Here is a 15,770-nt window from a genome sequence, read left to right on the forward strand (position 1 = left end):
AATGGTGTATGAGGAAGCGAGGTGCCTCCTTGACCCCAATGGGTGACCTTGACATAGCCTTTGACACCTGAATTATACTGCCAGGGCTTTCTCCCAGCAGCCTTCTGGCTTACATGGCTACCAGCTCATCACTTAAATTACCATCCTAGGTAAGTATAGGAAGATAGGGCTGCTGTCACTGAGGACTCATGAGTACATGCTGACTGGTGATGAATATGGTTAGTTTAGAACCTGTATGGAGGTGACTACAAAATCATTCAAGTCCCATGGTCTTTTCAGGAAGCAGATGATGGCAGGGTCTGCATTTTAATGTATGTTGAGTTAAACCTCTTAATGGCTTATCAGTGCTAACTTCTGTTCATTGACCACAATAAGTGTTGTAACTGAGTCCTTCCCTCAGACTGGTACATAGTAACACATGCTGTACCCTCATTAGGGTGCCACGAAAGAGTGCCATGTGCACATGTTCCTCAGAGAAATTTGGAGACTGATGCCTTAAGACAGGACCAAGAACTGGGCATCCAGGAATTGCTTTCTAGTGGTAAAATCATTCCTGAGCTTGTATAAGATATAGGTTGGCACATGGATTCATAGCACCAGCCATCTCTGAAGTGGTCCTATGCTTTTACAACACTGATAGTAGATTGCTATAAATGTTCCCGAAACATCTCCCTTATGCAGTTTTTCTTGGCCCTTATATGAGGACATATCCTCTAATGGTACATTGGCATCAGTAGACTTTGGACATTTTACAGCAGCTGAGGATCTGCTTCATGGTGCCCTCAGGCCCTCTTGATTCCTCCTTCTGCAGCCTGTAGACTCTGCTTTTCTGGCATTGATGATAGAGTGAACAGGTGTGCACAACACCTCACTGTATGGCCGTCTGAAAACTGGATGTGTAACAGTGAAACTCCACGGTTAGGAGCAATGAAAAGCTATAGTGTAAGCAGCATGCCCCATGTCCTCGAGGAGCGCTCGAGGACTGACAGAGCTACTCTCCTAAAGATAGAGCAGTGTGACAGGGCGTATCAACCCCACACTGGGGAGGTGAGGGCTAAGGAACTGCTCTTGGCACAAGAGGCCACTCCCTCTTGCCTCGGTTGAGCATGCTCTCAGTGGAGGGAGCATTTAAAAGGGAGAAGCTCAGCTCAGGCTGGGTTGACCGAGGAGAACAGTTGTGCGCAGCAGCCTCCTGCGGAGGAGTCACTGGGACTTGGAACAACTGGGCCCAGACCACTCAGCCAAGCTGCCGGAACGCTGTTGACTGTGGGCAGCGAGGGTGACTGCTACCGCCACTGTAAGGGACTCTGGAGACGGACCAGAGAGAGACACAGGAGAGATCCCAAGCTCAGCCTATGATGTCGATGGAGGGACAGGAAGAAGGTTAGGAAGTGACCTAGGGAGCATGTAAGGATATCAGATCCTAGGCCATAGATAAGGTTTCCAACCTGGTGAAGCAGCATGGACCCAGGTTCCCCTTCCCTGCTCCCCTTCCCGCCCCATCACACTTTCCTGACCTACAGCCGCTAGGCGAGATGGCCCAAGACTATTGCCATTAGGTCAGAGGTGGGCAAACTACGACCCATGGGCCACATCCGGCCCGCAGGGACATCCTGCCCAGCCCCTGAACTCCTGGCCGGGGAGGCTAGCCCCCAGCCCCGCCCCTGCTGTCCCCTCTCCCCCGCAGCCTCAGCACACCATGCTGCCAGCACACTGGCCCTTCGCTCCTGCCAGGCAGTGAGGGCAGCGTGGCTGGCTCCGGATGGGCAGCGGGGCTGTGAGCTCCTGCTGCTCTGAACAGCATGGTAAGGGGGTGGGGGTTGGATAAGGGGCAAGGGGTTCCGGGGGCAGTCAGGGGACAGGGGGCGGTTGGATGGGGTGGAGATTCTGGGGGGGCAGTCAGGGGCCGTGGAACAGGGTGGGTTGGAAAGGTGTGGGAGTCCTGGGGGGCTGTTAGGGGTTGGGGTGTGTGGATAGGGGTCGGGGCAGTCAGGGGACAGGGAGCAGGGGGGGTTGGATAGGGGATGGTGTGCTGGGGGGCGGTTGGGGCAGGGGGTCACGGGAGGGGGTGGTCAGGGGACAAGGAGCAGGGGGGGTTGGCTGGGTTGGGGGTTCTGAGGGGGCAGCCAGGGGGCGGGAAGTGGGAGGGGGTGCATAGGGGGCGGGGGCCAGGCTGTTTGGGGAGGCACAGCCTTCCCTGCCTGGCCCTCCATATCGTTTTGCAATGCCGATGTGGCCCTTGGGCCAAAAAGTTTGCCCGCCCCTGCATTAGGTGGTACTGCTGGCTTTGGGGCATTCCCCATATCCCTCCCCACAACAGGCAGCTTTATACTCAATACGATTGAGGAAGCTTTGGTTGTGGGGGGGAGCTTTCCTTAGAAGGGTGGCTTCTGGCTCATGTGTCCCTGTTTCTATACAATGATTTGTACTTACTGTATGTTAAAGCTAGTCACAATTTTTCATATGCAAAATATTTTAGTTAAAAAATGGCCTTTGTCCTAAATTAGAAGTGTCACAAGGTGGCTGGCCCTTTAAAGGGAGATGGATCTCAACCCACCTGAGGCACAGCCAACTCCTCCTCAGGTGGGGAAAATGAAGAAGATCATTTGACTCTCTCAGTCCTCTGGGATAGTAAGGGAGAGAAAGGCCTGGGTAGTGACAGACGAGGGGGAAGATAGAGAGTTCTGCAGAGAGTTAGAAGTGGACCCTGAAACACCAAAGACATAATTCCACATAGGTAGGGCTGGGAGTGGCCTGCCAAGGCAGGGAAGCCTAGGAGTGGCTTGATGAAGCGTGGGGAAGGATGAATATGTAAACTTTAAAATATATAAACTTTTGGTTTAGTCTTTGAGGACTCTATTTTGGAACTGTTTATGGGAATAAGCCAGCTTAAATAAGGATGTTGTTGGCTATGAGAAAGTTCATGAGCTTATTGAGGAGCCCTGAAGTAAGGGAACTGAGGCAGGGATGTTGCAGTGCCAAGCCATGCCATGAGGGGGTACTCTGGAGGCAGTGACCCTGTCACAAAGTTCTGGTGGGTGGGTGTTTTCTTTTCTTTTTCAAAGTGTTCCATTTTTCAAGATCAGAAAAAAGAGAACTTTAGCACCCTTTTTCTGCTTTGTTTTCAGATTTCTTTCTTCCTTTCTCCCACCTTTGTCAGGGACAGATGGTAAAAGGAGAAAAGAGTGTGAAAGGGGATTAACAAAGGGAAGAGGAAAGGGAAACACAAAATCAACCTTGAGAAATTTTACAAACCAAAATTTTCAACACTGAATTGTCAAAAAAATTCACATAAAACAAAAAAAGCATTCCTTTCTGAAATGTGTGGAATGAAAATAGCCTTGAAATTTTTAATGTTTTCAGGAAAACTTTTAATTTACGTACATGTGTATGAGTTACAAGGGAATAATTGCACTGCATAATTTAGTGCTCAGGAGACTCGGTCATTGGCCAGGGCACTATTGTGCTAGGTGCTGTACAAACACAGAACAAAAAGGCAGTCCCAGCCCCAAAGGACTTACAGTCTAAGTATAAGACAGGAAACCGCAGATGAATACTGTCTTCCTGTATGATCTTGAGCAAGCCACTTAGTTCCTCTGCACCTCAATTCCCTCTCTGTACAATGGGGGTAATAGCACTTCCCTACCTCACGGGGATGTTGTGAGGATAAATACAGTAAAGACAGTAAGGTGCTCAGATACTGTGGTAATGGAGGCCACATAAGGACCTAAGGTAGGTGGGGAAACACAAGGAAACAAAGCAATAATGGATTTGACCCAGGCCAGGAGAGATGTATATAAGACAACTGCTTTGGGAATCACCAAGGTAAGCCAGAGTGTTTACAAAGAATTACTTGATGATCTTTGGGGCTTCCTCCCACTTATCCCATCTTCTTTCCCAACATTTCAGCTGCCCTTTCTCCTCTCCACCTTTTTGTTGGTTGAAATGGGAGGAGATATGTATGATGCCCTGCGTGGGTTGTTGACGATGGGGACTGAGCCTTGGATGTTAATGCATGAGTCTCTGTTGCCAGAGCTGAGAGATCCACCCCTATTAGCTAAGACTGTACCACGCTTATCAATCTTTAGGGGGCCTTGCCATCAGCAGAGGCAACAGAATGACACACCAAGTAAGCATGGCTTACACATTCATCCTTTGTTAAATCTTAAAGCTACAAAGCAGATGACATTCCTGGGGTTGGATCAAATACATATTATTCATGGAACAGGGGCAAAGAACAATATGGAAAAAGTTTCTGCTTTCACCAGTGACCCCTCATGAAGGTAAACAAAATATCTCCGATAGCATTGGCACCAGCAAAAGGTTAGCATGTCCATTTCTCATGTGGAAGCCAAAATTCATCAATATCACAACAGGTGTGAAATCACTTGCAAAAATCTTGTATGGATTCCCAGAAACATCATTAAACTGGAGTTAAGGTTGGGTACATATTAGTAATTTAAGGGTAAAAACATTACAGGAATTATTGTAATTACCCCAAAAGCAAGCATTCCACCCTAGGAAATTCAGAGTTCAAGTTAGACTTAAAAAATTTCAAATCTGTTAAGGTGTGGAAATATGCAGTTAAGACAATAATCTTACCTCTGTTCTGTAGTCATGCCATGCAATAACCACACAAGTATGATTAATGTATAATAAAAAGAAAAGGAGTACTTGTGGCACCTTAGAGACTAACCAATTTATTTGAGCATAAGCTTTCGTGAGCTACAGCTCACTTCATCAGATGCTGTAGCTCATGAAAGCTTATGCTCAAATAAATTGGTTAGCCTCTAAGGTGCCACAAGTACTCCTTTTCTTTTTGCAAATACAGACTAACACGGCTGTTACTCTGAAACCTGTCATAATGTATAATAGTGTTTGTAATCCCAAATTAAATGAAAATGATTGATTTTTAAAGACACATTCAATTTTTTTCCCCATTTTTTATTCTCTCAATGTCACAGCAGGGCTGAGTTAAGGTTAAATTTTCACATCTTAAAATGTTTGCATTTCTTTTAAGTTTAACCATTAAACCTAAAAAATGTAGTCAACGCATGAGATTTCAGTTAATGTTAACACTGGGATGTTTGAAAAATCTGTGCTTCACTGTTTAGATTATTTAGGAGAAAAAACATAGTCTAATATAGCCCTGGTCTACACTAGCGGGGAGGAATCGATCTAAATTACGCAACTTCAGCTATGTGAATAGCATAGCTGAAGTCGATGTACTTAGATTGACTTACCGTGGTGTCTTTACCGTGGTGAGTTGACTGCTGCCGCTCCCCCATCAACCCTGCCTGCGCCTCTCATGGCGGTGGAGTACAGGAGTTGATGGGAGAGCGCTCAGGGGTTGATTTGTCGCATCTAGACTAGATGTGATAAATCGATCCCCGCTGGATCGATCGCTGCCTGCCAATCCGGCGGGTAGTGTAGACATACCCATAGAGTGCCAAATTTCTCAAAGGACTCATTGTAATATGAACTTTAACCCCTAAACAAAGGAACCAAATTACTTGTAAAATCTTAGAAAATTCATTCTCTGCTTAAAGAAGTGCTGTAATTTTCAGGCAGGATACAACAAAGGGACTGAATCCCTGCTTTAAGTGCAAAACTCAGTTCAACTTTAATTATGGAACCATGACTAGCATTTCTATAATTCTGGTCTGCTACAGTGGACTTAGTTGACTCATGTTTATCCCTCACAGATACTGATGAAGAGTTATCCTTTTTTACCATTCAATATTCTCTCTATTTGAGAGACAGAATAGCTCTAGAGATTAGCAATGATACTTGAAACCTTTCAGCTGTAGGTCATGAGTATTGAACCTGGCTCAAGTTGCTAGGGAAAAAGTCTTTACTTTCTGTTGGCCTTTGGGGAGCCTCTGGGAGATGAGTGTTATTCTTAACATCTGTCTCACAAAACTCCACATCATAGCTGGGGCTAACCCCTATTGACAGCCTCAGTGAAGAGATCAAATGGATGCGGAGACTTAATTACCCTCTCACCCGGAAAGGTAGTGATGCCAAGGAATGTAAGAGGCATGCTGAGACAATGGACTGCACTGGAAAGGTTGTACTGTGATGGCCCATTTTGTACTTGCGCTGTGGACAGAGTAGGTCTCTCTGCATAGTGGTGGATTCAGAGTCTTTCATCACCACAAATAACATTATACCCTCAAAGAAAGAGGTTTCTTACTATTTATTCATCTCATAAGTTGCTTATTGTCAAGGAAAATAAACACAGGGCATTAGCCCATGCCTGAGACTGCAATGCCAAAACGAAATTAATATCGTAGTAGTGCCTGTCTTTTAACCTGTGCTTTTAGGTGGAAGTGTGTGTGCGTGTGTATTATGGTGTGTGAATTTTACTGTGGTTGTGGCCAGAACCCATTCAGAGAGGTGGCAAATCAAGAGGGATCGATTGATATAATTTCCTCTGGCATCATAGGACTAGCTTGTGGCTATAAAGACACAATCTCATATGCACCCACTAGCACCAGCTGAATTCCAACAGCCAGTGCAAGTGGGGGTTACAGTCCCACCCTCACATCCCATCCCTGACCCTTCAGTGGCTCTCACCTCCCACCAGTGCAAGGACTATGATTGTGAATATAACTAGCCCCTATGCAAGAACCTATGGGATCAGAGTTTCTTGTGATCTCTCACAGCCTGTGGTTTCCTGCCCAGGGCTAGTAACAATCTAGTCCATAAGGCATCAGTCAAACATACATAAAGTACAACTCCCCAGGGCTCTCTGTCTCTCCAGCAATTCACTTGGTTGAAATAACAGTATGGACTATAATGTGTCTCCAGCAAGTGTAAATCAGCATAGCTTCATTGAAGTCAATGGAGTGATGCCCATTTACACCAGCAGTGGTTCCGGCCCCCTATGTTGCCCCATTTACAACACCCCTCCCCCCCGCAGCCCTTTTCACGTGCATGACTTTTGACTGGCACTTTTGTTTAACTTTCATAAAGGGCCCATGTACAGTCTGAAACAATGTGTGAAATCACCTTGCCTAAGTGACAGCAGAATAGAGTGCTGTCTCTTTGATCTTTCACTCTGCTGAAAGACCGCTGCTTGAAGACTTACTAAAACCATCTGTTTGTCATTTTTTCAATTAATTTTTCCACGGCCAAAATGTTTCACTCCTGAATTATGCAACTTTTATTTATTTTTTTTGCCTCAGTTTTTCCCTTCTGTCCATGTTCATTGTGGGGATTTAATTATAGTCACTTCATAATTACTGCATTACTGGAACATTGATGGAGATCCCATCAAGTAATTCAATCCTTTTATTCAGCATGAAACTCAGCACATCAGAAATACATGTAGCCACTGGTTTTGCTTAAGGGGTCTATTGCTTCTGGCTCTTTTTTTTTTTTTTAAAAAGTGGTCACAAGATTTTATTTGCCCCTCCTCAGAGATTTGGAAGGTTTGGAATCCTCTCCACTTAGGTGCGCAGTGCATCCGCATTGCTCACTTCTTCTGAGGTTTTTTGCTCCCAAATATACAACTACTTTTCTTCTTAGCCCATTGCTCTGACCACCTCACCTTTCTCTTTCAATTCCCTCCACTGGCTGCCATCACAGAAAACTCATGCTCCTTGACCTTGCCTATGCACAATTGCCAGCTGTCTCCACCACCACTTAGGTGCCCTTATCTCTTTTCTCACTGTTCCCTGCCCCCCTTTACTCCTTCAGTGATGTCTGCCTCAATGCCCCATTTGTCCACTTCTTGGAATCTTCCCCTGTTGCCCCATGCACGAAACACTCTTCCAAAGCTAGTACTTCAGGCCACTACCCTCTCCTCATTCATTTCCCTCCTCAAGATCTATTTCTGCCACAAAGTCTATCAGAGGCAAGCCAACAAAGCCACTTACATAACAGTCTTTCTTCAGCTGTATTAAAGTCACTGGGGCTGCACTCATGTCGTGCTGATTGCAGGAGCAGGGCCTGGGTTTTAAGCTCTCTGAGATGAGGAGCTTCACTAAGATTTTCAAAAGTGACTAGTGATTTTTGGGTGTCTTAATCATTTGCTGCCCAATTTAAGGGCTGGTTGACACTAACACTGTAAGTCAATCGAAGTTATGCTACTTCAGTTACGTAAGTTACATAACTGAAGTCGACATAACTTAGGTCGACTTCACCGCACTATGTCAACGGGAAATGCTTTCCCATTGACATAGCTTCTGCCTCGCAGGGAGGTGTAGTGCAGACGTTGATGGGAGAGCCCTCTTCCACCGACTTAGCATGTTTTCACCAGACCCACTAAATTGATACCGCTGCATCGATTGCAACAGTGCCAATTTATCTGGTAGTGTAGACATGGCCTAAGTTATCTTAAAGAGGCCTGATTTTCGGGAAATGCCCTCTGAAAAGCAGGATCCTGTGAGCTAGATACCCAAAGATTACGTCACCCAGAATCGTTAGACGCTTTTGAAAATCTCAGCTGTATTTTCTTATTTGCAATGTGAGTTCTCCTAGCATACTGTTGGGTGTGCTAAAATATCTGCTACTATCAATAATAATATTACATGTCTGGATTTAAAATGTGTATTGTGACAGATCTTCAGCAGACCCCTGGCTAGTTGCCAGTCCATGGATATATATTTTGGATATTCTTTGGATAAAATGCATTGTGCCTAGTACACCCACCCTGCCGAAGCAAAGATACATTGGAGCAAAAGTAATTCAGGAGCAAAAGTTATTTGAAAAGTCAGAATAGAACCTTGCTCATTAGTAAATGCCCTGTGATGAGCTGGTGGATCAATGAAAATACTCTTAAATCTAATTGCAGCCCAGTCTCCTCTCCTGCCTCAACGCGATTGTTGTGTTGCAACTTTATCATGCTGGAAGGACATCGCATGAGGCCATAAACCATGTCTAAATGCACATTAAATAGTTACATGCTCTTGGGTGCTGAGGCCAAATGAGAATTATTATTGATTTTGTTTTACATTCTAAATAGATTTAAATCATCAATGTTTTAAAATGTAAGAGTTGGGAAAATCCATCACAGTTGCAAAGCAAAATGCAGCCATCAACCACGCTTTTGTGAGGAGATGAACACAGACTACAGGAAGGTGCAAGGGTGAGCAAGATGTGAATCTAAACAGAACAGTAATGAGCTCAGGTAACAATCATCACCTTGAGCATCACCAGGGATTGAACCTGGGACTTTCAGGATTGAAAGCATGAGGTTACACAACTTGAGCTAAAATTCAAATGGGGAGGAAGTAGTTAGGGTTCTAGGGTTCAGGTTCAATTCCCTGCTCCACTACAGATTTCCTGTGTGACTCGTTGGGCAAGTCACTTAGTTTTTCTGTCCCTCAGTCCCCCGATCTGTAGAACAGGTATAATAGCATTGCCCTACTTCACAAGTGTGTTGTGAGGCTAAATACATCAAAGATTGTGAGGTGCTCAGGTACAACAGTGAGTAAATCCTCCAGCTGGGAGCTGCAATGGGTTTATAACCCCTGTGAATCTGGCCATGTATACACTACCGGCTAAATCGGCACTGCTGCGATCGATGCAGCGGTGTTGATTTAGTGCGTCTGATGAAGACATAGTAAGTTGATGGGAGAGCACTCTCCCATCGATGTCTGTACTCCACCACCCCGAGAGGTGGAAGCTATATCAACATGAGAGTGTCTCCCATCAACATAGCGGGAGTAGACACCGCTGTAAGTTGACCTAAGTTACCTTGACTTCAGTTATGTAACTTACGTAACTGAACTAGCGTAACTTAGATCAACTTACAGCATTAGTGTAGACCAGCCCTCTGACACAGTTTTGGGACTGATAACACATTGACCAGTGTGTTACACTTTCAAGATCCCAAGAAGCTTCTGAGGTAGAGTTGATCTTTTTTTAATGATAGACTGAAATGAAACGTAAACCAAAAGAAAGCAAACCAGGCAGGAAAAAACAGTTTCTCGTCATGGCACACTGCTGGAGATGGAAAAGTAATTGAGTCAAAGCTCTTGGGTGTCAATGGGAGACTTTCTGTTGACTTCTCTGAGCTTTGGATCAGGCTGAAAAGTCTCCAGGCATGATCATTCTTCTGGGTTTGCCAAGGTGGCCAAGTACAATCATCCTTCCAAGGATGAAATGTCTCTAGCCAGAACATCCTTTTCAAATGGTCTCCAACCTAGCTCCTGGCTTCATCCTCTTTAAATTGCTTTGGTGGCACAGAGGGGATGGGGTGCTGCAGCTGAGGTTTCCCCTCCTGGAAGGAATTCCTGGGTGGTGTCAAGCAGGCCTAACACTATCTCTGTCCCTGGGCATGAAAGTGGCTGTGGCACTTTGCCCCATTGACTCTGCAGCCAGCAGAGTAGTCTTTAGAAGGCTGTTTTGCTGGGAAACTTTAGACCAGCCTTTAGGGACCCTTTAGGGACCATTAGGGACTAGTTTGGCCCATGTCTGGCCTAGGATCACTGGAGAAGAAAGGCGAGCTATATTTTTCCTCCCAACCAACCTCGTTCTCTGTGTTGAATGGAGTTCAGCAGGATGCATGGCTCTGATCATCTGTCTGGATAGAGACCTGAGACATGAGTAAATTCTAGACCCAGAGAACTAGATGAGATCTTCAAGAGAAGGAATTCTGAGTGTTAATAAGCATCTGTAACTTTCCTTCTCTAACTAAGCCATTTTGTTGAAGTTGAAATGTTTCATGGAGACGTGTTTAATGTAAGTATTTTGGCAGGAAGAGTTTTTTGGTCAAGGGCTCTATGATCAGTTTTGCTGAGCGAGCGAGAATGGAAAAACTCAGATTTTGATCCAAAAATGAATGCTTTAACACAACTCTGCTTCACAAAAAAAACATCCCACAAGTTTTGGTTTTGTTTCTGAAATCTCAAAAGTTGCTATAAAGTGGAATTGCCACCCTCTGAACTGCTCTACATATTACTAAAGCCTTTTCACTAGTTTTCAGCAATGGATTTTTCTATATAATGCATTTTATTTTCATACATGCTCTGGGCTGTTTGGCTTTCTACATACAGTAGAGTAGTGTAAAGCGAGGGTATAGTTACAATCTTCTTTGATTGCATTTTTACAGGAAGTCTTCCCAGGGGAGTCCAAAAAGTATGTCCAAAGCAAGGCTGCTTGTTACGCGTTGATCAGTTTGCCTCTCCTTAGCTGGGACAAACTGGAGAGTGTTTGAATTGCAGACCCAGCACCTAAGAGATCCTCTTGCTTCAAGTTTGACAAGCCAATGAGTTTGCCCTGTGGCATAACCTTCATGTTGTAACTGTCCATTATCATTTTCAAAGTCATTAGGGTGAACACAGAATGGATGGAAAGTTGAAGTGACTGGGAGAGAAAAGTCCTTGACACTGGGACTGAACAATTAGGTGAGCAAATTATACAGAAGCACCAAATTGGCAACGTGCTTCCTAAAATGGATGTGGCTTCTATTTTTGTTTCCTGCAGCATTTCAACACAAGGTAAAGTGCAAAAAATTATCTCTTATGTTTATGACTTTAACTGAGGTAGCCTACATATTAGTATGGGAGATAGAAAAGCTAATTTTTCATGAACAATTTGTAATGGTAGTTATTCCCTCCAGTACTTCGTAGGAAAGAAATAATTTTTCATTTCAAAACTCTTCTCCACATTACTGTAGCATGGCTGAGCTTTACAAAAAAGCCCATTATTCATTGAAAGTGAATGAGACCTTTGCTAGTTCAAAAAAAAAAAAAGGGGGAGAAATATATATATTGGTATACGAAATGAGAGACCTACCTTGGGGTAATAATAACGTGTCTGAACTGCTTGTCAGACTTGGCTTACTAATTATCCAGCCAAAAGACAGACTTAGGGTTTTGTAAATGGAATAACTTTAGAATAAATATTGTACCCACTGATAAGAGCATCTAGCTTGTTATTTATAAGAGAAATGGGGAACGGACTGAATAACTTTCTAGCTTCACATTAAAATTACATGAACCATACTACCTTAGTTTGAGATCTCATCAAATCTCTGAAAGTGAACAGAATGAGACCTGCTCAGTACTTGTCTGGGAGGTCCCCTAAAACAACAGGATGCTGATCTTTACACTTTTGGTTCTGGGGGTAGATCCAAAACTTAGCAGGTCCTGGTTCCGAATCACCAGAAATCTCAGCTATTTTCAGAAGATATTGCTTCAAGATAGTTGAGATCCCACAGGATTTCTGCCATTTAGCAAGATTTTTGCAAGAACAGCTCATGAGACTTTTGGCACCATCAAATTTGACCCTGAATCCAAATGCTGATTTGACCTCAAATCCAAGTTCCTTCCATAGTCTCCTTGGCCCATCTCCAATTTTTATCGCTTTGCAAATGCCAAAATGGAAGAAAAAATAATCCTGCCAGATCCACATAAATTCTTTATCTAAGGTACTTACATCACTCCATTAGTAGCTGACCATCTCAGGCCCTTTATTGTACCCATCCTCATAACACAAGCTTCTTCTAGCCCTAGTCCCATCTAAATGGGGTCAGCTAATATGGCAAGCTAAGTATTATTATCCCATTATACAGATGGGGAAGCGAGAAACCTAGGAATTGTCAGACTGGATCAGACCCAAGTCCATCTAGTTCATTATTCACCAGATGCTTCTGAGGTAGGCATAAGAACCCCACAGTAGGTAGATGTTCAGTAATTTGCCCTGCACATTAGGTCTTATGATCATCCTAATTTCTAGTGTTAATGGAGGAATGGAGAGTTTAAATGACTTGCCCCAGATTACATGGGGAGTCCGTAGCAAAGCAAGCAATTGAACCCAAGTTCTAGGTTAGTGCTCTAGCCACTGCGCCATCCTTCATCTCTTTTTTCATACGTTTGTGGAGTTCTCTCTCATTCTCTCTCTCTCTCTGTATCTGAGAATTTGACCCTTAATCGATAAGAAACACACAAAATATTGAAAATTAAAAAAACAACCCATCTAACAGGAACAGAAATGAGTTACTGGATCTTATTCCAGTTCCCGGTGAACAGGTGTCCCCAGCACAGAACCCACCAGCACACTAAATAACATTTTGTTCCTGTAAAAAAGACAGTTCTTTCCTGAGGGAATTTTCAGGCTCCAGGACTATAGGCTCTCCTGGCAGGTGAGGCAATTGCTATGGTATCTGCATACCCCTGGATGTGATGCCAAATATACTGAATTGCCCTCTCATCCCCTAACTGTTCCTTCAAAACAGTGCCCAGGCACAGTGATGAGTGGTTGTGGGAAGAGTCACCTCTTTGACCTCTCTGTGCCTCGATTTAGTCATCTGTACATGGAGCATAATAATATTCAGCTCCACCATGGAGAGCGGGGATGGCTAATTAATGCATGTAAAATGCACTGAGATTATCAGAGGGTGCCAAATATTATTATTAATAATACATATTTATGGCTGTTAAACTCTTTCCCAGCTTCATGGTAATTAGCTGCTCTGGTTTATTATTCTGTTTCTCCATGTACTACTCCTGTTCCAGTAATTTCCTAGCAACGACGCTCTAGCCATACATAAGTCGTGCTCCAGTTCCAGATCTAGTAATATTGAGCCCAGATACTAACGTCTTTACTTAGGCAAAGTTCCCATTAAAACAGTGGGAGTTTTGACTGAGTGAAAACTCAATGAGGATCCTAGAATTTGGAAAAAAAACCAAAATATAGTGAACAATGCTTTGATAGTAAGAACTATGGCCCAGACCCTCAAAGATGCCTAGCTCCTGTTGAAATCAATGGGAATTAGGTGCCTCAGTACCTTTGAGGATGTGGGCCTGTAAACCTGATTATCCTCTGGCACTCCTCATATACTATTGCAACCCCATTAACTTTAGTGAAGTGACTGTCTAATTTGCAGTGATGTAAGTGTGAAGAGAATCGCATATACACACATGTACATATATACATGGCTTAAATTGATGTAACTCTGAGACATTAATCATAAAATTCTGCCTTTGGAAATCATTATTGACCTCAGCGACTGTCGAAGCCCTTGGAATGGGCAAATTGCTGTCTGACAAATGCCAAAGCCAAAGGAGTCTAAGTCAAGGAGCTCAATGTCTCTTAAGAATCTCAGATGAAATCATTAGGCCCTTTTGTGCTGACTGACAGGCTGAATGGAACCTACTTGGGAAACAAAGATTTGCTTTGATTAAGGACAAGCAGCTGAGGAAACAGTTTGACTAAAATCTGCAACACCCCTTTCGCCTGAAGATTCATGTGAAGATTGGATACTAAAAAAATGCAAAACCTGAGAACGGTCAAAAAGACCATCATGGTCCAAACCATCAAACCTCAGACAGAAGCATTTTTATTATTAATAAAATATTATTAACTAGCCTGCAGACAACTGGGACTGTTACTAAAGCCTGACACAAGGTGGGTGAGGTAATATCTCTTATTGGACCAACTTCTGTTGGTGAGAGCGACAAGCTTTTGAGTTTACACAGAGTTCTTCAGGTCTGGGAAACTTACTCAGGCCTGGTCCACACTACAGAGTTAGGTCAACTTAAGACAGCTTACGTTGACCTAACTCTGTAAGCATCTACACTAAACTGTAGCTCCCACCTATGTAACTCACCCACTACATCGACTTAATAACTCGACCTCCGCGAGATGCATAGTGCTGAGGTTGATGTAGTTAGGTCGACACAGTGTAGACACTGTGTTGCTTACATCAACTGTTGCTGCCTTTCAGAAGCTGTCCTACAATGGCCCACACTGACAGTACAATCGGTGCAAGCGCTCTTGATGAGGACGCGTGCTGCCGACACAAGGAGTGTAGTGTGGACTTGCAAAAGTGATTTAATTACTGCGATGGCTGTACGATGATGTAATGGTTGACTTAATTTTGTAGTGTAGGCTTGCCCTCAGAATATCACTGCTAAATACAAGGTGGAACAGATTGTTTGGCATAAGTAGTTAACACATATTTCAAGGAACCATTCAAGGTGAAGTGGCCTGTTAACACCCCTCTTGTCATAGGGAGGAAAGGATGGGCATGGGGTGAGGGAAGCAGTTGCAGGTGCAGTTGACAGTGTGTTATAGATTGCTGTAATAAGCCATGAATCCAGTGTCTCTATTCAGCCCATGATTTGTTAGTGTATAGTAAAGTTATGAATTTAAGCTCTCGGGCTCATCTTGTGGAAGTGTTGTGCAGGTTCCCTTTGAGGATGAGGACTCATAGGTCAGATTTAGAGTGATCCTTTGTGAAAAGTGGTCACCCACAGGTGATGTGGTATGTTTCTCTTTTATCATTTTCCTGTGTGAGTTCATTCGAGAGCGTGGTGATTATCTGGTTTCACCCACATAGTTGAGACTATATAAACTCGAAAGCTTGTCTCTCTGTCCCCAACACAAACTGGTCCAATAAAAACTATTGCCTCACTCACCCTGTCTCTCTAATATCCTGGGACAGACACAACCACACCAACACTGCATAAGAGTAAAGTCTGTCAACCTTCTCCAGGGCATAAGGCAGCTGATCTCCTCCAGTTGGCCCTGTTACCCGAATCCCAGTGCTGCCAATTAGTCTGGGAAATGACATGGCAGACTTGCAGTGAATTAGCAAGAGGGGGCCCCTTAGAGGTGAAGAGGGTGAAAGGGGAAAGCAGCAGACTCTGCCTGGCGGATTAGTGAACCTGTGGCTAATCAAGCAGTTCTTACCCTGGCCAAAGCCTACAATGACTTCTCTACATCCCATCAAGCGGATGAGGGAGCTGCTTCCTTCTATGGGGTCAAATTTTCCTGATTAGATGCCAAATACCAGCAATAAGCCCAGTAATGGC

The sequence above is a fragment of the Chelonia mydas genome, chromosome 7, assembly GCF_015237465.2.
Source record: "Chelonia mydas isolate rCheMyd1 chromosome 7, rCheMyd1.pri.v2, whole genome shotgun sequence".
In the NCBI taxonomy this organism is placed as follows: Eukaryota; Metazoa; Chordata; order Testudines; family Cheloniidae; genus Chelonia; species Chelonia mydas.